Consider the following 518-nt stretch of genomic DNA (forward strand, 5'->3'; position numbering starts at 1 on the left):
CCAGAGGTTTAGTTCACCGAGGTCTTTCAGAGTTTCTCATGAAACAACTTGTTAGAAAATGTTTTCAGTCAGTCAAAATGGGAACATTTATTCCAGCCTGATGATGAGCACATCTACCCATCCACATCCGGGCCACGGTTTGGACCTCATTGTGGTCTGGCGACTCTCACTGGGCACCGCCTCTATTGAGACGTGTTGTCAGTGGGTATGAACAGACACTTGATCCGTTCATTCAGGCTTCACATCTAGAAAAGAAGCTCGGCGTGTGATTGACGTGTTGCCCTGACTTAAGAATCTTTTAACACCCGACTGAATGAATGGGCCGTTGGCTTGGCTGTCGTTGGTCCTTCAACTGGAGGATTACGGCAGCTCCACTGGAAAAGCTTTTTTTCATGATACGTCTTCACAAAATGCTTTAGGAACAACAACAACAACAACAAAAAAAGACTAAAAAATAGCTGTTTAATTTATACTGTTAACAAGTGGTAATCGAGTTTGATAAATTTATATATAAATAA

This window comes from Nematolebias whitei, chromosome 1 (assembly GCF_014905685.2).
Source record: "Nematolebias whitei isolate Nwh7 chromosome 1, NemWhi1, whole genome shotgun sequence".
NCBI lineage: Eukaryota > Metazoa > Chordata > Actinopteri > Cyprinodontiformes > Rivulidae > Nematolebias > Nematolebias whitei.